Source organism: Hylobates moloch, unplaced genomic scaffold (genome assembly GCF_009828535.3).
Source record: "Hylobates moloch isolate HMO894 unplaced genomic scaffold, HMol_V3 SCAFFOLD_15, whole genome shotgun sequence".
NCBI classification, from domain to species: Eukaryota; Metazoa; Chordata; class Mammalia; order Primates; family Hylobatidae; genus Hylobates; species Hylobates moloch.
The window spans coordinates 71,463,793-71,477,045 of NW_026652290.1; the positions used below are offsets into that span (position 1 = coordinate 71,463,793).

Consider the following 13,253-nt stretch of genomic DNA (forward strand, 5'->3'; position numbering starts at 1 on the left):
TCTGTCACCCAGGCTGGAGTGCAGTGGCGCGATCTCGGCTCACTGCAACCTCTGCCTCCCGGGTTCAAGCAGTTCTGCCTCAGCCTCTCAAGTAGCTGGGACTACAGGCACTTGCCACCAGGCCCGGCTAATTTTTTGTATTTTTAGTAGAGATGGGGTTTCACTGTGTTAGCCAGGATGGTCTGGATCTCCTGACCTTGTCATCTGCTTGCTTCGGGGTCCCAGAGTGCTGGGATTACAGGCGTGAGCCACTGTGCCAGGCAGAAAGCTTACTTTTCTTTCCTACTCTGAAGTGCATAATAGGTCTCAGGAGCATCTGGACTGCAGAGATTCTATTGACAAAGGAAAAGGGGGCCCTTGGGGAATAGTAAACTGATTTTACCGGCCATCATAGGACAGATGATTGAAAGAACAGTAAAAGGTGAATCCCACCTAGATTGAGTCATGCTACAAATGGAATGTGGGTAAGTTTTGTGGAGGAAACACCCAGGAGGAGCTATCCAACAGGCTGGTAGGAGAGGCGGGCACTGACACAGGATTTGGTGAAGATGGGCCTGCAAGAGATAGGAAAGGCTTGTAACGCCTGCGGAGAGGAATGGAACAGGAAGTTCCACTGACAAAATAAAATGACTAAAGAATTGTTAGCCCCATTGTGGGCTTCACTGGTTTTGGAGTGCAGGCAACAGAATAACCATAGAACTATCTCTTGGGATGCTACAGGGCCAGACATGTGAAATATGATTCTCAAAAAACTTTTACCTCTTGGTTATTGTCAAACTGAAGCTATTGATTCTAGTCATAGTGGTTCTAGGTTTTTAATCTATTATGAATAACAGTCTGTTGGAATAGCAATGAATAGAGATGAACAAGCCTTGGATACGGTTGCTAATAAAAATTACTGTAGATTACTACCCTATATTTTTAGAGTAAGTGACTACATGAACTCAAATGGAATAAAATGATAAAAAAAGAAGAAAAAACATAAATAAAACAGTAAGTATTAGCATTTCCTAGCCTACTCAAAGAAACAAGTAGTTCAAGTTTGGCCCCTTCTACAGTGAGAAAACAGGAAAGAATATATACTTTTTTCTAAGATCAAAAGATAATGACTAGTTGACAGATTTATTATATAGAAATATGTTTACTCTGAATTAACACACAGGGTTGGTCCTATATTATCCAGATCAGTGCTTTACAATAAAATATAGTGTGAGTCACATCTGTAATCTTAAATTTTCTAGTAGCTTCATTTAAAAAATAAAAAAGGTGAAATTAATATCAGCTAAATTTTATTTATCCCAATATATCCCAAACATTATCATTTCAACACGTAATCAATATAAAAAAATTGAGATATTTTACATTCCTGTTTTTCATACTAAGTCTCTGAATCTGATATTTATTTTATAGTTACAGCACATCTTAATTTGGACTTTCAATGTTTGAAGTACTCAGTAGCCAAATGTGGCTATTGGTTACACAGTATTGGACAGCTCAGATCTAGAAGACTGTGTATTTCATATTAATGTAAAACATTATGAGTTTATAAACCTGTTTCCATAGTTTGGAAATATACCTTGGGATTTTTCTCAGCCAATATCTCTTTGAAGTTTGTCTAATTAGAAGCATCTAAGTTACAATGTTTTCCCTTGAGGGTTTTTTGGGTTGGAGTCAAACCATTTTTTGACTGAAATGGCATCCCTTTGTGGAAGACAGGAAAATCTCAAGTGTTTGAATAAATGAGTTTATTTTTCTTTCTGTTTGATTTTAGAGACAGTAAATTTTGAATTCCGGTTTAACATTTGCATGGTATTTTTTTTTTTCTCATGAAACAGAAAAACATTGGCATTCTTTGAAGACATGGGGGAATTACAGCTAGAATAATTGCCCCATGTTGTATATGTTTATATAATTATGACTTGCATTAGTGTGTTGGGTATGAATACAGCCTCCCAGGGATTTTCTCCATCCTTACTGGACATGGAAATAGGATCGTTCCTTTGCTCTCAAGAATGAGTAGTAGCAGAGAGACCCACTGGACTGATGGGACTATTCGGACAGGTATGAGGGATATCTCATGCTTGGATGGCAGACTGAGTCAGGTCCAGGTAGGAGCCTCAGCAGATGTCTTCACGACAGGAAGATATTTATTATTTATTTAACAAATATTTCTACAGTGCTTACCAAGCACTAAAGGCTGTCCAAGTGCTTTATGATTGTTAACTTTGTTAATCCACATGATAACCCTGTGACATAGGTGATAACCCAGTTCACAGATGAGAAAACTGAGGCACAGAAGGTTAAGTGACTCACCCATGGTCTCATAGCTAGTGACTGGCAGAGCCAATGAAACCCAGTCAATCTGGCTCTGTATCTAGACTCTTAACTACTTGCTCCTCTCAGCTGCTCCAACCGTGACAGACCCTCCTTCTGGCCCCCTTGGCAAATGTATGTGCCCCACTCTCCTGAAATCATGGGTCACCTTGGGAAAGAGGTCATTAAGATGATATTTTCTCCACTCCTTCAGAATGGGAGGTTGAAATAGGAATTTTAAGTGGTCAAAAATAAAAATGCCATATTTTTTAACATCTGAGTTACAAACATGAGTTTAATACCTGCTATACAAATATAACTTGTTACCATCAGTAATTGGCCTCTGGAATCTGTTTATATGCAGACTCTTCAGTTCTTGGGAATTCTGAAGAATAATGTGTTACATGATGCTGCAAGAAAGGACTGAGAGAATCTTCTGGGCTTAAGGTAGAGATAAAACCCCTCTGCTATCACCACAAATATTACCTAAAGTTGAGTGGCAACTCTTTCTTGCTTTTCTTGTCAAAGGATAAAGACACAAGTCAGGCAGTGCCTTAAGGGAAGCTACTTCTATTGAATGTATTTTTGGAAGAGCTATGATTGTCTGAGTTCAGTGTGAGAACAAATGTTGGATATGGGCTAGTTCAAGAGGACAGGGACAAAAGGTTTAAAAACTTCTGCAACAAGGTCAAAAGATACCGAAACAGTTTTTTAAAAAAGTCTTTTTGTGTGAGCTCAAAACAGAAACACATGCCAAGTCACCTCAGTATTATTTTTAACTGTGAACACTGAGGTCTGTAGTTGTCTAATTCAGAGCATGATTATTCATTTGGCCTTTATTTTGTGTAAGGAGCTGGTTGCCCTCACACTAAATTATTTTGTACAAAAATCCAATTGCAAAGAAGTATTCTTTGGAGTTTTCACATGTTAGGGAGGGTTGCTGGTCACCTTGACCAAGCTTCTCTATGCTATAGTATTTTTCCTGAAATATTTGAATTCAGCATTACTAATAGCTTCACACTTGTTTCCATAGAAAAAATTGAAAGGACTGTATTTATGGGAACATTTATATTTATTTTCTGACCGCCTCTAGCTGTATGGAACAGTTGATTTTAGATACATGAGAAATATAATTTATCTCTGGGGTAAATTGTGGGAGCAGGAATGGTTAAATTTGAGGGTATATAGAACAAGAAATGTATTAATATAACTAGATTTGAGTAATAGTAACTAATTTATTGAGCACTTCCACATGACAGGCATTATCCTGATTTCTTTACATTTATGTTTTTAAAGCTTTACCTGAAACTCTTATCAACTAGGCACATTATATTCTCTTTTAAAGACCAGGAAGTTGATACTCAGAGAAGCAAAGTAACTTGCATAAAGTCACACAGCAAATCATGTCAAAGCTTGGATTTGAACTTGTTTGTTTAACTTCATGCTTCTAACCATTATCCTCCACTAATAGGACCTAGAATTAACCTTAAGGTTGGAGACAAGAATATTTGTGTGTGTGTGTGTGTGTGTGTGTGTGTGTGTGTGTGTGTGTGTGTGTATGTGTTGAGAAAGAGTTGGTCTAGAACAGGATTTGGCAAGCTTTTTTTTTTTTAAGTGAAAAAAGCAGATAGTAAATATTTTAGGTTTTGTGGGCCATGCATAGTCTTTGTTGCAAAACTTTTGTTTCATTAGACTCCTTTCTTGATTGGATTAAAACTTGAGACAGGAAATGAGGGTGTAATTTATTAGCTCTTCCTACACTAAAATCTAATATTTAAAAAATCTAAAACCCATCATTCTAGCTCTCTATTTATACAAAAATAAGTAACAGGCTGGATTTGGCCTGTGGGCTATACTTTGCTGATCCTTGTTTTAGAAACTTCTTATATTCATGTACAACAACGAGTGTGAGTTTTGAAAGGAGGTTTGAAGAACAGAAATTCCTATATATACATCTTTTTATCCCTGTATATATGTATAGCATCTTCTAACTTCAAGTTCTGTGGTAGTAGAAAAACATTGCTGCATTCTTAGAAAGTGGGACCATTTCATTAAAATTGATAAAGTGCAAATAACTCAGATGATTATAGATATATCTTCATATATTTAATGCACATGTATATGTGTAAGCATGAATTGATACATATGGATTGATTTCTTAATCTAGTACCCAATGTATTCTGTAGATTATATATTGAAACAAACCAAAGCAGTTATGGAATAAGAGTTTGACGTATATTATAGGATTTTAGTGTAGGAAAAGCTAATAAATTACACCCTCATTTCCTGTCTCAAGTTTTAACCCAATCAATAAAGGAGTCTAATGAAGATCAAAATGTTGGTTTTGTTGCTGATATGGAAATATGAAAAAGCTTAGGTCTGAGCTTCTAACTACTGAACCCTGGAATCAGAATTATGCACCTACTCTTAGGCTGCACTGGATGACTGCAGTCCTCTCCACTTGGGGCAGAGTCTTTTCTGCCGTATGCCATATACCTCAGGGGTGGTGGGCCAGCGAAATGTCTTTGCTGGGAGTCAGATCTGGAAGACAGGAGGAATAAGCCCAGCATGTCCAGATCACTTCCTCATCTCAAACTCAATTATCACCCCTAGATAGTCCAAACTTGCCTTAAAAGATAACAAAAGATACTAGCTTTGTGGTCCAAAGTAGAGATACCAAAGGAGAAATTGGTGCTCAGTTGTGAAGGTACGCTGATAGCAACTTTTTTTTTTTTTTTTGAGATGGAGTCTTGCTCTGTTGCCCAGGCTGGAGTGTAGTGGCGCGATCTCAGCTCACTGCAACCTCCGCCTCCCAGGTTCGAGCAATTCTCTGCTTCAGCCTCCCAAGTAGCTAGGATTACAGGCTCTCACCACCATGCCTGGCTAATTTTTTTTGTATTTTTTAGTAGAGATGGTGTTTCACCATCTTGGCCAGGCTAGTCTTTGAACTCTTGACCTCGTGATTCACCCGCCTCAGCCTCCCGACGTGCTGGGGTTACAGATGTGAGTCACTGCTTCTGGTCAGTACACTGATAACTATTTTATTTGTCATCATTTTATATAAAACTAGATGGAAAACAGATATTATGTCAGCTGTTTTAGTCTGACAAGGTAAGTGTGATTTGGCCCTATCTGTCTTATGTCCTGGTCAGTGACATTGATGCCAGTCTAATGATTCATTTATTGCTGAAATGCTGAAGTTGATCAGGGCAGTGTCAGTCTGGTGGCAGTCTGTTGCCCTGGGGCAGTGATACCTGTCACACAGACCAGCCACACCTGAGAGGCCCAGTGACAGAGCCACAGTCATTACATTTCAATGTGTTCAATTTTAGTTACCAAGATCAGAAAACTGACTGCTGGGGAAGGAGGCTCATTTGGGCTAGCTTAAATCAAAGTGATAGAATGCACAGTATGATTCAGGTTTATAAGATGATGATATAAGTGTGTTAGTGCTTTTATTTGTATATGTTCATAGAAAATGGCTGAAAATTTTTCATATAATGCTAATGATACTTTTTGTGACAAGGTTTGGGGTAATTTTCTTTCTTCTTTGTATTTTTCTGCATGGCTCAAATTTTTACAATAATTATGAATCATTTTTCACCAAAAGAACGAAGTAGCTATTTTTAAAGAAAAAGTCATGTGGCTTGCTCCACTCCTGTGCTTCCCTCCTCCAATCATTCTATTTTTTCCCTCCTTCTCTCCCTCCTTTCCTTCCTCTGTTCTACATACCACTATTTGGTAAATATTCACTCTATGCCACTGTGCTTGGTGCTGGGGATACAGTGGTAAACAACTCAGACACTGTTTCAACTCTCATGGAGCCTACAGACCAATGAAACAGCTCAAGAGGCTGAAACTTTAATTGTGGCCTCTGCCTACTTGGAATTCATTGATATTCCCAGATGTGTAGATTTGAATGCTTCTCATCAGATTTCATCTGGAAACTTAATCCCATATAGTATTTTGTCTGATTTGTGAATTGCTTTACATGGAAGACATCTAAAAGGCATGGTTGCATTTATTTTTACACTTGATGAATTGCCTTTATTAATAAAAATTTTTTGAAAGAATGTAAAACAGAGGTATAGGGAGTTGGGCAGGAACAGGGGCCACATTTTGATTAATAGGTAATAACTAAATGTACTCATAGCATGTGCATTTTTTTTGGTCAATATGACTAATAAGAGAACTTTTGAATGGCAGGAAGGCTATGTAAGAGTCCAGGAGCCGGAGATTTTTCTTATGCCATTGAATAAGTCAGTTCACCCAAGAAATAGTGGTGAATGGCAGCTGAGCATTGGAAGGCATAAGGGCCTTTGAGTTTGGGGTCATCTTAGGTAATGCATGGCAGAGTCACAGAATGTATAATCAATCCCACATCTGTCATATGCACATGTAACAGAGGGCTTGAAATTAGTTTTCAAGGGGGGCTTGAAAGTAGCTTTAGCTCAAGTAGAGTGGTTTCAAAAATTCACTTTCTTCTATTTGGTTATGCATCACAATAATTATGCTGAAATCATTGCTGGCTAAAGTATCCCTACCCATTCCTCTCAGAGCAGCTTCTCTTCCTCTCTCCACTTACTTCCACATCTTTGGAGACTTATTCACCACACACAGATCCTATATTAGTAATGAGGCAGGCTGAGATTTTCATGTCTTTCCTCTCCTCTGATACACCATTGGAATTGATTTACCTTAATTTATGACTTCTCATTTCACCCCAGGGCATAAATGACTCATGGCTGACCATGTTCCCCTCAGTGGATTTTTAACCTTTCTTTGCTTAATATATTTATGATAAGGGTCAGAGATGCTTCATTCGAAAGCAGCAGGAGGCCTAACGGCTTCTGGGAGTGAAAGCTTGTTTCTTGTCTTTCAATTTAAGAAAGTTTAAGACAACCCAGCAGTAGAAGTGGGGCTGGAGAACAGAGCATGCTGAGGTTTGGTGGAGATATTACTTGGTTGTCTAGTGGGGGTGAAATGATTTAACAGAGTGCAGATGATGTAAAGTAATAGACGGGGTCTAAAAGATCAATTGATAGGTTTCACACATCAGGCATGCAGCTCTCCTCCTGGAAATGGGCATCCTCTCCTCTCCATCCTAATAGAGAGGGTGAGATGTCATCCAGCTGTCACATTGAAATATGCCTCTTACTAATGACTGCAGAACGATGGGATATTTGAATGCTTTGTGTGAGACTCTCCTTTCTTCTTGATACAGTGATTGGGAATGGAGAGTGAGTTGTAAGGCATAAAAAAAAGATAAAGAAATGACAACTCCCCATTGTCACATGTACCCTTAGTGCAGACTCACAAAATGGTACAGCTGTGTCACAAAGAAGAGTTAAATTCCATAAGTTAAAAATGAAAATATTGTGCATGTTGCTGTGTATATACATATGTCTGAGTAGTTGTTAAAGAGTCTGTAGAAATTTCTCAAACTACTGTGTTCAGTTAGTGTAATGTAGCATATCTATATTTATTGCCTATGAAAAGATTTTATGGCTGGGTGCAGTGGCTCATGTCTGTAATCCCAGCACTTTGGGAGGCTGAGGCAGGAGGATCGCTTGAGGCCAGAAGTTCGGGACCATAGAGAGACCTGGTCTCTACAAAAAAAACCCAATAATAAATATTAATAATAGTAATTTGGCATGCACCACCATGCCTAGCTGTAGTCCCAACCACTTGAGAGGCTCAGATGGGAGGATCACTTGAGCTTGGGAGGTTGAGCCTGCAGTGAGGTATGATTGTGCCACTGCTTTCCAGCCTGGGTGACAGAGTGAGACCCTATCTCTAAAAAACAAAAACAAAACAATGACAACAAAAACTTTGATGTACTAAGAGAAAAAAGTTTACCTAATGGGATATACATTGTGAATCTACTTTGTTAAAAGTATATATTTATATAAAAGTTTAGAAATATCTACATTAGAATATTGACAATACTATTGTGCTTATTAATGAGTGGTGAGATTATGGGATGTTTTCTTTTATAATTTTTCTATAAAGATGTCTTATCTGTGTGATAAGACTTGTTAAGTTAAAAATAAAATTCCTGGTAATTTGAGTCTGCCTATTATTACTTAATAAATCTGAGGTAACTTTAAGAATTCCATCTGAAGCAGAGAACCTTGTTGAGGCCAAGGCAGATTCACTGCTTCTAAGCCTGCTGCCTCCTTCAACTACTTGATGGCCAAAGTAACTGAACAGCTGGCGCTTCTTAGAGGTTTCCCAGAGCCCTAGTCAGGGCTCTCAGTGTTATTGTTATGATAAAGTAAGTCATATCCGGTAGAGAGAAGATATGAGCTTGGAAATTATTCCAGCTGAAAACTTCCATCTCCACCCGTCCAATTGTGATTGAGAACTGGTTTCTACACCTTCAAAAATATTTCTTCTATGTCTCTAGAAAAGAGAGAAGTACTTTTTTGTCACATGTCTATTTTCATTAAAAAAAAAAAAAAATCCAAAAACTATGTTGGATGACCAGCTCGGAAATGTTGGTGTACTTTCCTCTTTAAATGCATTAAAATCTCTTTACTTTTAAAAATCACTTGTTTGAGCAGCTGTGCTATGAGCAGGAAGTCCATTATCTTCCACTTGAAGTTCACCTATCCCGCATCTCAACCTCCAACTGCCTAAAAACTCTGGGGCTCATTTGTTTGAATGAGGGGAACCAGCCCTCTCTATCAAAAGCCAGAGTCTTCCATGGCCATTGTCTCTTAGAGCCACAACAAGGTGTTGCTGTTGCTGTTGGTTCCCGATGCTTATAGTGCCTGGTCCTTGCACAAGACACGGTGTGCCCAAGCTTGGACTCTAGGACTACTGTTCTCTTAGGGGACTCTCACAAGGCTGATCATTGTCTCCCAAAGCACGGGACATAGCCATATGCTCTTCCTGCCCCAAACTCTTAGTTTTTGATCCTGAGTCACCAGCCCAGAATCTCCAGGGAATTTTATTTCATAGGGCCTTTTGTCTTTTCATGCCACTGTGTCTTGGTCACATCCTCCCTGGTCCACCCCAACTGGTAAGTCTAATTTTGAACCTCGGAAAGCATGGATGCTCTATTAGACTTCTTATTTCCGTTCTCCCAGTGCTCTCCGATCATCTTGTGGAAGAACCCAGCAGGAGGTTGGTCAATGTGATTAGGCCATCTGTGTTTGTTAATTGTCCATATTGGAAGTTAGGCTCCTACCCTTCCACAGAGACTTGGAGATAGGAGGAGTATCTTTCTTGATGATTACATTTGAAAGGGATGGTTTCCAGGTCCTTGAGAAAGACATTCTTCAGTCCTAAAACATTTACATCTCAAAGGGGCATATAAAAATGTGCAATTGAAATTTTTTTTTTTTTTTTTAAGACAGAGTCTCACCCTGTCACCCAGACTGGAGTGCTTTGGCAAGATCATAGTTCACTGTAGCCTCAAACTCCCATGCTCAAGGGATCCTCCTGCCTCAGCCTCCTGAGTAGTTGAGACTACAGGTGTATGCCATCATGCCAAGCTATTACATTTTTTTAATTTCTGTAGAGATGGGGTCTCACTATATTTCCCAGGCTGGTCTTGAAATCCTGGCTTCAAGGGATCTTTCCATCTCGGCCTCCCAAAGTGTGATTACATGCATGAGCCACCATGCCCAGCTCCAATTGCAAATTATATAAAGTAAATGCTCTAAGGGAAGTCAGAGACCTGTGAGCAGGTAGAAGTCTGTCTAACATTTAATCAATCTGAGGGGAACATTAAGGTCAACTTGGTGAGAAGCAGCCATCAAATAGCCTCAATATAATCCCAAAAGGTTCTAACTCATCTCTTCTCCACCCTCATTCCCAATGTGAGTGGCTTGCTCTGTATGTACACAGCTAAAATTGAGTTTTCTATGGCAGGGGCCGAAGTCTGCCTTATGGCAAATTGTGCCATATACTCGACATGGTTTAAGGTACTGTGCCAAATTTGGTAGCATTCCTCTTTGTGGAGAGTGGATACTTCATACAGGGATTTAGGTACTGAGGGAATTAAGAAATTACACCTCCTTAATGGGATGTTACACTGCAAGTTGGGGAGTCTGTATTTCTCTTTTTGGTGACTACTATGTACATTTTCTGCTGCAAAAAACCAAACTGACATCAATATTCTCTCGACACCTCCAGTCAGCACACAAAGAGAATCCACTTCCTTGGAGGTCACCTTGATGCTATTTTCTATTGTACATGATTTTAAAATATATTGTGATAAATCTCATTTGTTCTCTTATTCAATGGTTAAGGGAACACGTAAGGGAGTTGGTGAAATATATTTAGTTGATAGAATTTTAGAGATGATTTTAAATTCCATATAACCATCTTAAGATTTGTATGAGAAATTATGACCAAAATTATTAGCTCTGTCAAGATGTAATAAGGAAACCTGTCCAATTAGGAACTAGTTCTGTTTCTCTCTGCTTTTCAAATTGGGTTCTACAAATATGAATGTTACTGAGCACCTTCATAAGGGACATGTTGTGTTTGTTCTATTCATCACCAGTGAGAAGTAACTTCACATTTTCATTGCTAATAACGTCCTTGCAAAGTATATTGACACTTCAGTCATTTTTGAACCAAATCAACAAATAATGAGGGGCTGTTCTGTGAAATCCACCCACACAGTTCTTGCTTGCAAATGATGCAGGCTGTTGAGGTGCCAAGATGCAGATGACATGTGGATAGTGGAATAATAACAGACCACCTAAATAAATGTTCAAAACATCAACAGGTTTCATTTGAAGGTGTGTAAATAGCTACAAAACAAACTTGGTGGACATTAATTACTACAGGAGGTGAGAGGACTAGAAGAACATGCATAAAATGGATCTCAGAAATGAATCTCCCAAGCCTGCTTTGTCTTTCCCTGAAACCCATTTGCTTAGTGCTTCGTGCATATATCCATGAGTTATTCTCCCCATGCATATGCTGCTTCCTGCTTTCCCACTTTGCTGTGACTGCCCTTCATTGCAGATAAAAGGATCCGCTCTTAATTCCTTCTGTTCACCATCCTATATAATACTCCTGCCTCCACATAAGCTCTCCTCTCTGCTGGAAGGTCTTTATTTCAATTGTGATTCTCCTTTTTTCCTTCTACCTTGCTAACTTTTCTCAGTTAAAACTCATTGCCTCTTTCAGAAGGTCTACCTAGAGCTCTGTGTCTCCCTTGAGTTTCCCCCATTATTCATTGTAGAGCAGGGAGGGCCTGGGGGTGGCCTGAGTTCAAATATTTGCTCTGCTGGGTCTGCGTAACAAATATCTTAACATCTCAGAAACAGTTTCCTCATCTTTAAAGTGAGGCTATCTATGATTGATTTTTAATATGATGAGAATTGTGGATGTATGCTACAGGCATATATATTAAAGAAGCCATGAATTTTTTCTTTTCCCACTGAAGTGTATTCATGCCTACACTTGTATCTGGCACACAGTAGATTGTTTTCTAGTGCCTCCAAGTTTTTAAAATATTTTGATGAGAGTTGATAATTGGTAGCAGGAGTAACATTCTGATACGAGCTACCCTGCTGTTAGAAGTGGAACTCTCATGGTCTGGGGAAAGACTCCTCTGTGGCTGAACCTGTCCAGCTGTGGGTGCAGCCTTGTACCAGGCAGCCCAACCCTGACCTAAAGTAAATTCCCAGGAGAAGTCTTTCCTGGGATTTGAATTTGCAGTAACAGGTGTGAACATTCTAGCGGCAGTTTGATCATGTATGATACTATAAACAGGACCCCCCCACAAAAAAGTGCAAGTCTCTAGAACAGATTGATTTTTTTTTGCTTTTTATTTTAAACATTTTTAAACTAAAAAAATTAAATGTACAGACAATAAGATGGGCCTTTTTTGGTGTATAGTTCTTTCACATTCATAGTTTCTTGTTCAATAATTATTTGGTGAATGAATGAGGCAGCCAATATAGTACTTGGCACAAAGTTGGCTCTCAGTGTATACTTGTATATATGTAAGTGTATATACACTTACTGTCGCTACCGCTAGCACTCTGCATAGTTTTTTGGTAGCACATATCTCACTAAATCAGTGCTACCATTAGACTTGACTTAACAGAGCCGTGTCCTGGGTCCTGTGCATCAGGCTATTCATTGTGTGGTCCACTGATAGACATCTTATGAGAACTGTTAGAAATGAAAATTCTTGGGCTGCACCCCAGACCCACCAAAGCCTCATCTCTGGGGGTGGAGTTCAGGAATCCATGCTCTAACGCAGTTTCTAGGTGGTGCTCATGCAGGTATTTGCCAAGCACTGCTTTAGAGGGCCCTGCTCTGTTGTTTTTGTAATGTCCCTCTTGATGGGTGCCCCAATCCTTGAACACACTTCAAACCCAGGCTCCAAAACCCTCTGCCCCGAGTCTATTTCCAGAACATTTGTAGGTCTTTTTATTGGATCCATCAAGGGTCAGCTTTTTGCAGGGGCTGTGGATAGAGCTTGGACATGTGAAGGTGTCCACATGTGTGTGCCAGACCCCTTGCCAGGCAGCCTGGAGCTGGGGGAAGGAAGAGAAGGGCAGTAAGCCACAGGATGCATTTTTTTTTTTTCTGTTCTGCTAGTTCTAAATTGGAATCTGTCTTCCAGGTAATTTTGAAGTTATATTTATTAAGATTGTAGGAAAGAACATATTTTATGTAACTGCTTGCTAGCTTGAATTGTATAATTTAGACATTCTAATATATAATATGCAGACCCCTATTTTTACCCTCAGCCTGAGGCCTGCAAATGTTGAGGTTGAGCTTCTCCTGAATTCTTAATGTTTCCTTTCTGTGTTCTCCACTGGGCTGGGAACTCCTTGGTGGCAAGGACTGGGGCTTCTTTGACCCTGTAACTCTATTGTCTTGTGCAGTGCCTGGTGTAAGTGACTTAGTAAATGTGTGCTGACAGGTGAATAAATGAATGAATTCCTTTATGAAGGTTG

At 39.2% G+C, this 13,253-nt stretch overlaps 1 non-coding gene across 1 annotated transcript; it reads left to right on the forward strand.

The window, feature by feature from the left end:
- The first annotated feature begins 11,872 nt into the window (after positions 1–11,872).
- LOC116484377 (small Cajal body-specific RNA 16) lies at positions 11,873–12,056 on the forward strand. Its single transcript, XR_004252550.1, has one exon. It is a non-coding gene; the product is annotated as a small Cajal body-specific RNA 16 (non-coding RNA).
- The last annotated feature ends 1,197 nt before the right edge of the window (positions 12,057–13,253 follow it).